Source organism: Coloeus monedula, assembly GCF_965178545.1.
Source record: "Coloeus monedula genome assembly, chromosome: 1".
Lineage (NCBI taxonomy): Eukaryota > Metazoa > Chordata > Aves > Passeriformes > Corvidae > Coloeus > Coloeus monedula.
Window position 1 is genome coordinate 61112922 of NC_138781.1, and position 11900 is coordinate 61124821.

Genomic DNA, 11900 nt, shown 5'->3' on the forward strand with positions numbered 1-11900 from the left:
CCTGTAAGAATCTATAGATGGGAAAGAAAATACAGGAAGGGAAGTGACCTTTTACAATGACAAACCATCCATAAATGCTAACATGGAAACCAATGCTTCGCATTTCAGTGAAAAAGCACTTGCCTGCAATGCTTCAGATGGCATAGAAGCCAAATTTTGACTACAAACCACAGAAGCTGGCATTATCTTTTTCTACCCACTTCCCCAAGACAAGGAAAATCCCTAATGGCTACAATTACCTTTTCTCACATCACTGAAAATTCAGATTTTCAATCATCTGGCACCTACACAAACCAGAGTGGGAGATAGTCAGGCATTTAGACACCAAGTAGTTGCCACAGTTTATGATAGTCTATTACTCAGTGAAGAAACAGATGTTGAGGGTGTCTACTGGCTAAACTCTTTATGTTCTGGATTTCTTGAGCAAAGACTGACAGTCACACCTTCGCCTTCCTGGTGGGGATTATCACCTCCCCTGGTAGGTGAACTCACTCAGTATTAGCCTTCACCACTCCAGTGAAACATCAGCAGCATAGCGTTATTGTAAGGACTCTGAGCAGCAAGAAATTCAGTAGATGACGCATTTTCTCTCCTACAAGATATGTGTCGTTTAATGGGAGCAGATAACTCACAATGGATGTCACCAACTTTATCTACAAAATGTCAAGAGTGTCTGAAACCAATTGACTTAAGCCAATGTACATTCATCATCATTCTATCGAAGTTTCTGGTATTTTCAATTAGTTATTTGTTTTCTGTATTACTGGAGGTTTGAATAAAGAATGCTTAGTTTAATATTTCATCCTCTACATCTGAGTCTCATGTGGCCTGAAAATATGCATATACATTTATGTGTATTTTAAGAGTAGTATGCAATCACAAAACAAAAATCAGTGAAAGACTTCATCCACATACACTGCAAAATCAGGAATTTTGCAGTTTTTCTTTCTGATATATGTTTCTCTTTTAGAACCTACCCATCCAAAGTGACTCTTATTTGCCCTCCAGAATTAATGGTAACCCCCAATTAACTCTTTGCTATACAATATGAAAATTCTTTTTCACTCAATTTACTGTATTTTTTTCTCATTTCTTAATTTAGAAGATGCTAAATATCATTAAGCACAGATGAAAATTTCAGGCATCACACATCTGGCCTATGTGGCATACTGAGAAGTCAGATCAATCTCAGAACTGTACCAAGACAGGCCAAAAAACAAGTCCCTTGTGACCAAAGCCACTTGCAGAGTAAATGGCTTCCCACAGTCAGATTTCAAACAAAACAAAAGAGTAAGGGTTCCTGGATAGTAGCACTGTTTCTGTTGACGTCTCTACTGTACTATTGGACAAATAGAAAGTACCATGAGATTTCCCAGAGATAACTCATGGCTTAGTGACAGATCTGATAGTCACTCATTATCTGGCAATGTAACCTGGAGGTGGTGCACTGAAGAGAAGCAGACACTGTCTCAGTTTTCAGGAAGGAAAACACAAAAATTGCTTCCTTTGAAGATGGGACTTAGAGAATAAAAAGAGTTAGCAGGGAAGTTAACACTGAACTGTTGTTCTTTTGCCAGGCCCTGACTGCAATCCCACTGCTGTCAATGTTAATCAGGAACTATTGTGTTCTGACAGAGATCAGACACTCAAAACTGAGTTTAGAAGTTGGTGGCACCCGGTTTGCTCACCAATGCTGTCAAACAGTAATGAAAATCTTCCCTCACAGTGGAAAATTAGGGCTTTTTGGTTGAAAGTCCTTTTTGTCTGTGTAATGGACCTCTTCCTTTAAGACCTCTGTCACAGCCAATGTCTCACACTGCACATTGTCACCTATCCTGCTTTGAGCATGAAATGAGTAATGTAGTATCCTGTAATAATTAAAGAAGCTGAGAAATGTGCCTCAGAATCTTCAAGCTTACTGTAGAAAAATTCCAGACTAGTTGTTTTGTTTGAATTTAAATACCATAAAAAGGCATACAAAGCAGATGCCTCTTAAAAATAAATATTGTTTTGCTGTAATATAACAAAAATATTCCAGACTTTTGGAAAAAAAATAGATGGAAGATTTCACTGCTTTCTTTATCTAGTTATACAAAAAATCATAGAATCATAGAATGGCCTGGGTTGGAAGTTACATTAAAGATCATCCCCCTGCCAATTACAGGGACAACTTTCACTAAACCAGGTTGCTCAGAGCTCCATCCAGCCTGGCCTTGAATGCCATGGGCACATCCACAGTTTGTCTGGGCAACCTGTTCCAGTGCCTCATCACCTTCTTAGCAAAGAATTTCTACCTAATATCTAATTTAAACCTACCCTCTGTCAGTTTAGAGCCTGTCAGTTTTTGTCCTGTCACTACATGCTCTTCTAAAAAGTCCCTCTACATCTTTCTTTTAGATTCCCTTCAGGTACTGGATAGCTGGTGTTGAGGACCCCAGAACCGGATGCAGCGCTGCAGGTGGGATCTCACCAGAGCAGAGCAGGTGAATCACCTCTCTTGCCCTGCTGCCCATGCTGCTTTTGATGCACCCCAGGATGTGATTGGCTTTCTGGGCTGTGAGTGCACATTACTGGCTCACATTCAATTTTTCATCTGCCAGCAACCCCAAATGCATCTCAGCAGGGCTGCTCTTGATCTGCTCATCCCTTAGCCTGTGCTGATAGCAAGGGTTGCCCCAGCCCAGGTGCAACACCTTGCACTTGGTCTTATGAAGCCTCATGAGACTCCCATGGGCCCACTTCTCAAGCTTGTCCAGGACCCTCGGGATGGCATCCTGTCCTTCAGGTCTGGCAGCCACACCACTCAGTTGGATGTCCTCTTCAAACTTGCTGAAGGTGCACTCAATTCCTTTGTCTATACCATTAATGAAGATATTAGATCACACTGGTCCTAATCTGGATCCCGGAGGGACACCACTTGTCACTGATGTCCATTGGGACTCTGAGCCATTGACCCCTACCCTCTGGATGTTACCATCCAACCACTTTCTTTTCCATCTAACAGTCCACTCATCAAATCCATCTCTCTCCAATTTAGAGAGAAGGGTATTGTGGAAAGCCACGTCAAAGGCTTTACAGAAGTCCAGATAAATAACATCCACAGCCCTTCTCTTGCCCACTGAGGTAGTCACTCCATCATAGAAGGCCAGCAGGTTTGAGTTTTTTCTGCATTGTAATTAAACAATAATATTACATAGGCAGTTTCAATGGAGAATCTTAGGTCAATTTAGAAATGTTAGGAGGTGATACAACTTACGAATTTAATATCTGTAAAAAGATAATTCATAGAGATGGTACTGCTGCTTCAGGTCCTTCACCATATCTGCATCTTGCCCACATCTTTCCACTTGTCCTGTTAAATAGCTGTTGCTATTTTCAGTTCTTATCATATCTGCACACCTGAAATTGGGCGGAAGAGTGGTCATTGCGCCTTAGATCTATTCAGCATACCACCCAAAATTCAGCTGTGTTTACCTCTAGTGATGGGATTTTAATCCTGTTTCATCTTGCCTAGAGATAGGGAACAATCTGCTCCCAGTCTCTTTATCATGACATTTCATTAGTATCAACTGTAGAGATAAACAGCTGTCCAGCCTTGCTAGAAACCACAGGTCTGCACACACCCTGCTACTTGAGCTTCAGGATTGCCATAGCTCAACATTAGTGAGAGCCATTTTTGTTAAAGAAAAGCCTGTCCTCTGGAGACAAACATTTCCAGAGGTAGGAGCTATTTGTCTTTGCAACTAAAATGTTAACTTCCTTTGTCCTAGGAGTAATTTCATGTTCTCTTTCCACTAGCTTCTGCTTTGTCTCCTCAAAGCATCTGTCTCCATGTTTCCTATTCCCTTAGAAATCGGTTGTCATTGAAAGCACATATATGATAATTCCATGAAGAGAAAAATAAAATAAGGCATCTTCCTCACAAGTCACTGTTAAAATGAAAATAACTCAAAACTCAGGTAGCATAAAAATCAAGCAATTTTCTGTTGTTCCCTTTCATTCATTAAACTCCTAATCTGTAAATAGTGGTAGGGTCAATTTTTTTCCAAATTAATAGTGAACAAATTAGAAATTTCACAGATTATGACTTTGATCCATTATGTTGGATATCAATTCATTATCTTACTCAAGGAAAATGTTTTTAAGTGTGACATTGAATGCCAATTCCACTGAGCATGAAGAAACAGATACTCTAGCGTCAGTACCAAGTAAATTATTTAGCAGAACACAGATACTATAGCTAGTTGTTTTGTTCTCAATTTACAGCAACCTAAGGTAAAAAACAGTCCACTTTAAGCTTATCTTTAAGATATTCTTAGCTACTTCATTGCTCTACTTAAAAAAAAATTAAGAAGTTGAGCAATCTCATGTTTAATTTTGTTTCCAATGAAACTAAAACACATCTTTCACTCCCAACAGAAGCAAAGTCAAATTGATTATTATACTGATTTGCTCTAGAAGCAAAGGAAACCGTGTTAAATTTACATCCTTACAAATGAAATGGAAGATCAGGAATTTTTATGGGGTTTTTTTATCACAGATGTGATTAAACACTAAATGTTTGGCAAAACAATGATTATGTGAATAAAAAAGTGGACAATTTTAGTTACATACTAGAGTTTTTTGTCTGATTTAAATGTTTTTGTCATACTACGAAAGAACAGAAGCAGTGCTATGAGTTACATGACCAATCAACATAATATGGAACAGCTGGAGTGACTTAAACGTGTCTGGAAAGTGTTTGTCTTGACTATTGATCAAATATGGCAAACAAGTACAACAGTTTAGAAGTAGTTAACTGGCTATTAAGCAAAAAATTGTAGCTGGACATACATTCCAGGTCACGCTGAGCTGCACAAGATAGGACTTGTTGAGAAAAAGATACTCTCTCACATCAAGGCTGGCAGGCAGTCTTGAAAGGGCTCTAACTTGCATCCCACTGGATTACTACAGATTACTGTAGTGTTTCAGCCAAATGTTCTCCCTTGATGCTACTCGTTTAAAAGAGGTTGGAAACAGGAATATATATACAGTTCATTCTATTCACCATTGAGTGCTAAGAGAATTCCTTTTATGCACAACCAATTTGGCTTTCTGGCAAAAAAGTGAAACAGAGGTACTCTGAACACTTCAATCAGTTTTGCTTACTGCATCAAAAGGAGGAGCAATCTCTTCTTATATTCCTGATTGTGCTTTCTTGCCTACAGTATATACAAACATATATGTAAGATTTTCTCATGCTATACATATATTTCTAACTTCTGTGTATTTTCAGAAACTAGGAATCAAGTACTGTTCCCATATTTTATTTAACAGAAAAAAAAAAATTGTTCATCTCATAAAGCTCTGCAAAATAATCAAGAAAGTAATTCTTTGACATTATTGTTGATAGTTCCTCTTATAATTTCACTTCATGGCAGTCTAAAGGGTTTCTTAAACTGGTTCAAGATTAAAATTCCCTCGGATGATGCTCCAATGATCAAACTAATTTGCTAAAGTGCTTTTCAATTTTAAATGCATTTCCAAGTATTGTGCAGAGAAAATTGCAGTTATCTTGTTTATGCTCATTCATTCATCAGTAAATACTTCTGTCTTCCTCCTCAGTAATATCAATGTGGGGGTTTTTTTAGGACAGCATTTTAGAGTGAAAGTTTCTTTCTTTACTATGAATAATCCTTATCCTTTATCATTACCTTTTTTTATATATATAGCAGCAAATTACATATATTGAATTTTGCAGCTCTTTTTCCTTCCAAACATATTCCAAAGGGGAAAAATGTGTTACTTAACAGCAGCTGAAAGGCTTACTTTTTCACTTTAGATAGCTTCTTCATCTCTTCGGTCATAACACAAACACTTTTTTTTGTGCTATAGCATGCTACCAGGATCCTTCCAAAGCCAAGATGGACAGGCAACATTTCTAGCTATGACCAGACGACAACCCTTGCCCTCAGAAGGCCTGATGGGAACACTGTTTTCGTGGGGGATCACAGAGTCTCATACCAGCCCTATCTCCCAGCTAGCGCAGCCACAAAGAAACAAGACAGCGTCGTTTCTCAGGTCTAACCTCCCACGTGCATATTCAAAACAGACAAAAAGCCCATGAAAGAAGTCAGGGTGAACATGGTCTGCTCCTTGATTTCAGACCTCAGCCTGTTGCATTCAATAAGGCAAACATCAGGGAGTCTTTGGCTTTTCTCTAGATACCTGTATAAATCAACTTGCCCATATGAAGGGTCCTCATGAAACAAATTGAGAACCAGAATATGTAGGCAATTTTTTATGGTTACTGTTCTTCAGCTCTCCTTCTTGTAACAAATCAGTGTCAGATGCATTCTTCTTGCACTTGTCCCTCTCCAGAATTATTTATGGGCTTCTCAGAAGCAGAAACCTTCCTCTTTACCTTGGGGTGTGAAGCATTTGGAATGTCTTTTCTAAAGCCTCTCTCTGAATAGTGCAAATAGTAATTTTTTGGTTTAGTCTGAACAGCAAGCCACATTTGTTTATCCCTCTTCCCCTCCAACGAGGAAGAAACACAAAGAAAGAAAATAACTTCACTCAGAGTATTTTTTTCACGTTGTTACTTTCCTGCTATCAGAGATTATCTGAACTGCCATTTCAGAGGTACTTTGGAGTCACAACAAATATCAAATAAAGAATAAAACTTGAGAAACAAACAAAGTTTTTTATTACCTCATCTTCACTGGTGTTACTAGTCATTATCACATATTACAACAACATACTAGAAAAATAATGTTTTACTGCACTGTTCCTTGCCCACTGCCCTCATTATGTTTAACTGTATAAAATAAATACTGAAGCCTACCAATACCTGAGCTGTCCATTCACTGATTTGTTGGAAGAGGTGAACTTGTTTTTGACCCCCATCTATTTAACTTTTATTTGTAAGGTGGGTACTTAGCTGACATTACCATAAAAGAAAGAATAAGCATACCTGACATGAGAAACTGCTGGTGCAGAGTTGAGCCTGTTGAGCCAGTGTAGGCTGGTGCTTAGGAATTCATTCCCAAGAACAGACCTATCAACAAAACCTAAGCACTTAAATAAACAGAAGATGCAAAAATTATACAAAGGAGGAATGTAAATTCATTTAAACAAAGGAATAAATATTGCTAAAATATTTTTGCAACTGTTGCCTCTAGTTAACTTTCATCAGAGCTAACACATGTGAAAGAGAAAAGTGATGAGAATAAATTACCAGTTGAACTCTGAACTGAGAAGTCTTTAGTGCTGTCTGCATTTCAGAGCAAGCTCATTGCACACATTCGGCAAATCTGTTAGAAAAGATTATCACATTCCTTGGACTTCCAGAAAGGTTATGAAAATCAACCTGAAATAATAATAGGAAAAAACACACTCTTCATAGAAACTTCAAAGCAGCAACAATAACAAAGGCTATGATTTTTCACAGTGATAAAATCAGCTATTAGAGTAATCTCCCCCAGAACTGGTAGATTCTTCAACACTGGAATATTTTAAGATTAAGCTGGACAAAGTAGTCCATCTTATCTAAACCATGATTTTTCCAAGAAAAGTTGGACCAGGGGATCCTTGAGGTTCCCTTCCAACCTAGTATTCTGTGACTCTATGAAATAGGGTTCATGTACAAGCTGGAAAACAGAAGCCGAAGAGTAGTTAACCAGCATGTTTTATAGGTGGCTTTGCATTACAGTGTGGTACTCTTCAGGAAGTTCTGACCTCAATCTGATTTTAACATTTTCGGACAAATCACATAATTAATTATTAAACAAGCTGAAACCCAACATGCAAAACTAGTCCTTTTTAAAGCCTTGCTGAATACTACACAGACCATATAGTTAGTAAAATTATTTTATCTGGTTTTTACTTCTAACAATAAATCAATTTTTTTGCTATTTCCACAGGTATGGTCAGTGAAAGAAATTGTCAGAAATCCTCATTTCGAGAGGACAATATGACAGAATTTACTGTCAGGTTTTCACATTCAGCTGCCAGAAGGGAATTCAGAAAAGACAGTCATGACTTCTCCTAAAAATGAGAGTTAATTTGTCAGTCCTTCTGTCTAAGTCAGTCTCTCCTGGTGTCTCTCTTCATGGACATATTGAAGTGTATCCCCCAGTAACTGCTTTGAAATGTCACTGTTGAGTTGGTAGCCATTAAACTGCTCTGAAACTTGTGTGAGGCCCTGCAGTAGGGGTCACCTGGACTCCTTCTTAGTCACAGTGATCTCAAACTTCATTAACTTCACCCTTTTTTTTTCATTTATTTTAAGCCATTCCATAGGAGGAACTTTTGCTCAGCGTTCCTCCCCCTGCTCCCTCCCCCAGCATCAGACCTATAGAGAAACAAAATTTCCTTCAGCCTGATGTCATGCCATAGCAAGACAAGTCTATGCTCTCTGCTTGTGGGCATATAAGTATCTCTGCAAGTGTCAAAGAATGTGTGCCTCTGATATACTTAGCTCAGCAAATAAAGGGAAATATTTTTTCCCCCAGCCAATGATTTATATTATTTCTACATATACACTAAAACTAACAGCATGTGTTTAGTCACAAATCTAAAATCAGAACTGCTAAACATGTCAACTAGAATTTCCCCACAGAGCTCCAATATTGCATTTGTCAGGTAGAGTTATCATGCTGTCTTCAATTTACCCACTGTTCCTAATACAGGCCAGATGCATTGAAGGTTCATGTGGTTTCCAAAAAGATCAGTGGCTTCACAGGGTGTTTTTAGCAGAGAAAGGCCTCAGGACATATTGCAAACATCACCATCTTCATTTCCCCTCTTACCCACCTGATTGATGATCCAAAGTGTACCCCCACTTCACAAGGATCACAAGGGATATTCTACCTGCTGCCCCTGCCTTTCCTGCACTCATCTGTTCTTTAGCTCTTCCTACATCATGCTTTCCCATTCTCCCCCATCACTTCATAATTCAAACAATTTAAGAGTTTGCATTCTTTCTGCCATTTAGGAATTTGTGCTGTAAGAATAGTCTTTGCAATATTTTATGGAGTTCTCATATTTTTTACATTTCCTAATACTGTAATACTCTGCAGTCTTACCTCTCAGATGTTTGAGAATATTGATTCACAAGGGAAACAAAAAGAAAAAGACATAACAAATAGAGCTTCTTCTGGCATCACACCTAGTTAAGATATTTGCACTGGATTTATAAATCCAAATTTCAATAACATGAGGACAAGTGGCAGTGCTTTCCAGAAAGGAGTAGGAAATGAATATTACAAGGTGCAGTTAATGCTCTTCAACCTCTTTATTTACTTAGGTATTCTCAGTGATCGTTCTTACTCATGTTCAATCCCTTCAGGCAGTGAGAAGCAGCATCATTTCAGAAGATGCTTTCAGTTAAATGAGAAACATGTATTAACTGTCTTCATTTCTCCTGCTCAACACTGACCCAAACAAACATGGGTAATAATTTGGCTGTTACTCTTCAGGACATGCAGGATCCCATTCAAAAAATCCCTTCCTGATTACTGTGCACAACTCTGCTTTCCCTGGTGCTCCTACCCAGCATTTGTGGATTACACCAAGCTCATCTCTTCCATATATGTTGAAACAAGGAGGAAAAGGGTGTCATTTATACTATCATACACGTTGCTCCTGAATTCTACTAGAAGAATAAAACATAAATGACCCATTTAAAAGCATTTAGCCAAGAGTCAGCAGTCGCAGGTCAGCCAAAGGCTTTATTTTCAGTTACCTGCCTCTTCCCTTATTGAACCCCATCAAGAATCATGGGGAATTCCAGTTTCTCAGACTAGAAATACCAATGTGCTAAGCCTTCATAAGACAGGATACTCTGATCTTTTGGAAAAAGCACAGTAAAATATAATGTTAGGAATTAATACCACCCTTGCCTGCCGTGATCTTGGGTTTGCCCTCTTTCTTCAGTGATTCCTATTGAGTCAGGCAGACAGAAGCCACAACAAGGCCAAAAAAAGGCCATTCTTTTACGCTGCTCTGCTACACCCTATAACAAAGCATACTGCAACATACCCTCTCACTGCACTGACAGCAAAGCATTTACAGAGAGGTGGCAGCAGCTTCAGTCACTCATCAGGTTGAGGAGATGATTTTATTTTGTGGCAGAGGGTTATTTCAAATGTTTTGCAGTAAATACAATTTGATGTCAAGCCAGGACTGTCATTCACTTGGTGGTGATAGTGTCTCTCTACAACAGACAGTAGGAGTTACTCTTTGGGCAAATGGGTGTGCAATAAGAATTCCTGAGTGCTCCTGAGAACTCCTTCAAGATGTCCTTTCAGCCAGAACATATTGCTCTAAGTAACATCTCCGATTCCTAACCAGAGTTCTGTTTACAATATCATCTTGCTCAAGTATAGTTTCATCTTTTTCTTGCCCATCCAACCATTAAGCATTCTTTGAAGCAGTTCTGCAGGCACAAGTGTTGAGAATTGTGAAGAAGTATGAGTTTGTCTGTGTGCTTTTAAACTCACTGAAAGAAGACAGCAAAAGAGTAAAAGCTGTGAGACAGCTAAGTAGTTTTCATCTGTAATTGCTTGCCAGAGAGATACAGATAATCCATCCTGAAGTCTTGGGCTCTTATTCCTGGCAGTACAAGTGTGCACTTCACTCTCCAGCATTAAAGGTTTGGGGATTGGTGAGAGGAAACAATGTTAAAGAAATCCATTATTAGTAACACTTGTAGTGTAATTTCCATGTACTCTGGCATTGACATTATTTGGTAGAGTAGTCATAAGAATAAATATATAAACTATCCGCATAAGAAAAAACAAAGACTTTCGTCATAAATCCATAAAAGGAAAGGGAAATATATTTAAACTTGACTATAATTCATAGCCACATCCAAAACCAGCCATAAAAATAAATTTGTCTTTTCATTGATTGAAAGACTTAGTGAATACAGTAAGCTGTTAAAGAAGTCTAGAGGCTTTTTATTATGTGCCAAATGTTAATTCTGTTGAACTGAAAGAATAAACTTCCAATAGGAGCAGAATTTACTTCTAGGACTATGTTTTCAAAGTATATTCCAAATCACTGTCTTCATGATACAGTACCTCTTATAGATACGAGGAACTGAATTCCATTCTGATTTAGAGCTTACTTGATGAAATGTGATTCTCCTTTTCTACATCTTCATTTTTTAAATTTACTCTATCTCCTCTTTCAATTATTTTATGTATGCCTATTTTTGTCTGCATTGATATTCTTTTATTCTGCATTTTTTGTGAACATAAATCAGCATAGATAAGAGAGTTAAGCCAGCATTATGAGCCAGTTTAAATGCATTCAGCCTGCCAGCAGTCTGATAAGATTTGGTACCCAGTTTTGTCCTTCTGCTCAGGAAGGTCATTCAGAGCCTTAGGAGAATGATAAAAACTGTTTACTCATTTTACAGTATATCCTAGGTCAGCATCTGTTCCTGACATATGTACCAGTTTTATTGTTTAAAACAGCTATTCAAACACTGTCTTGTAAAAATGTAGTTAGAATTTATAGCTGAAATACGTAATGGTAAGAACACTGAATTTTTCTGTTTCTGAGGGAGTATTATATAAATATTCTTAAATAAGTAAAGTTCACTCAAATGTAACCCAGAACAACAAAGGCTTTAATTCCAATGACACATTCATAGTTTCACCTCCATTCTTACTGCCACTTGGTCTGACCTAGAGGCAACCTAGTGTGCTCAGACATGAAACTATTGTGAGTTTAGCTTTTCCGGGGCAAATCTGTTTTACCATTACACAATCACTGCATGTATTTGAAACAATATGCACGTATTTTGTAAATGTATATTTGAATGATGCATGTGCTTCTGCAGTTTCCTCAACAAAGCAGGCAACTACTCCATTTGATAACTGTTGCCATAACAAGGACATGAATTTGCC